Source organism: Dipodomys spectabilis, unplaced genomic scaffold (assembly GCF_019054845.1).
Source record: "Dipodomys spectabilis isolate Male_0828 unplaced genomic scaffold, ASM1905484v1 ptg000144l, whole genome shotgun sequence".
NCBI classification, from domain to species: domain Eukaryota; kingdom Metazoa; phylum Chordata; class Mammalia; order Rodentia; family Heteromyidae; genus Dipodomys; species Dipodomys spectabilis.
This window is the reverse complement of record NW_024870821.1, coordinates 1,621,510-1,622,904: the sequence shown is the minus strand read 5'-3', so window position 1 is coordinate 1,622,904 and position 1,395 is coordinate 1,621,510. Positions and strand designations below refer to the sequence as shown.

The 1,395-nt window shown below is 36.0% G+C and overlaps 1 non-coding gene across 1 annotated transcript; it reads left to right on the top strand.

Moving 5' to 3' along the window:
* Window positions 1-738: 738 nt before the first annotated feature.
* LOC122117580 lies at window positions 739-845 on the top strand. The gene has a single exon (XR_006149207.1). It is a non-coding gene; the product is annotated as a U6 spliceosomal RNA (small nuclear RNA).
* The last annotated feature ends 550 nt before the right edge of the window (window positions 846-1,395 follow it).

Here is a 1,395-nt window from a genome sequence, read left to right as displayed (position 1 = left end):
GCTCAGTGGTAGAGCGCTTGCCTTGAATGCATGAGGCCCTGGGTTTGATTCCTCAGCACCACATAAGCAAAAAGAAAAAAGCCGGAAGTGGCATTGTGGCTCAAGTGGTAGAGCGCTAGCCTTGAGCTGAAGAGCTGAGGGAGAGTGCCCAGGCCCATAGTTCAGGCCCCGCGACTGGACCCCCAAAAAATTAAAAAACATAAAATAAAATAAGGAAGCCTTATAGTTTTAACAGAAACTGTGTAGTTAACAAAGTCTTAACTCTTTATTCTGCTCCTTTACACAAAGACTTGGCAACTTCTCATTAGTAATGTTTCTATAAACTCTGAAATATACATACATAGTAGCATATGTCTGTTAACATAAATCTTAAATACTTTATCGAAAAGTTTTATTACCTGCCAAACAGTCCTAGTTTTAGCATATATAAGCAAATTCCCAAAATTAAATATATTTAAACCATTAAAACTTTTAACAAAACTTAACACTTGCTGCAGTGTTCATTATCACAGGTGCCTTGTATAGAATAATTGAATTCCTCCACCTAAACATCCCTTGAACAATAAATATCTGGAATTATTTTGTTTTTGACATGTCATTCTTGACTTTATTCTTAAATGTGTGCTTATGTAAGAAGTACATGGCTCTAAAATTTCATGAAAATTGTTTTAAACTTACTTTTTGTTGAATTGTCTAGTTTAAGAAAATCAATTACGCTTTATGTATAAAACATGTTCTATGCTCTATTCAGCATCACGTACTCTAACATTGGAACGATACAGAGAAGATTTGAATTGCCCCTGCGCAAGTTTGACAGGCAAATTCCTGTACCATTCCATACTTTTACAACAACAGATGCTGGAGGGTATGTGACCACAAGGGAACTGTACTGCACTCTTGGTGGGAGTGTAAACTTGTTCAACCACTTTGGAAAGTATTATGGAGGTTCCTCAAAAGACTCCATATAGAACTCCCCTATGACACAGCAATCCCACATTTGGGCATTTACCCAAAAGATCACAAACAAGAAGGTACTAAAACTACCAGCACAATTATATTTATTGCAGTATTGTTTAAGATAGCTAAGATATAAGACCAACCCCGATGCCCCTCATCAGATAAATAGATCAAGAAAATGTACTATTTATACCAATGAAATTCTATGCCTCCATAAGAAAGAATGGCATCTCCCAATTTGTTAGAAAACGGAAAGACTTGGAAAAAGTAATTGTTAAGTGAAGTAAGCCAAGTCCAAAGAAACATAGGTCCCAGAGTTTCCCTAATTTTTAATAGCTAATATATGTCTGGGATAAGCCGAAAAGGTCAAAATCTATACATATGACCAGATAAGATGTTGTTAAGGGAAATCAATCCCCAAATAGGAACACAAGTGTT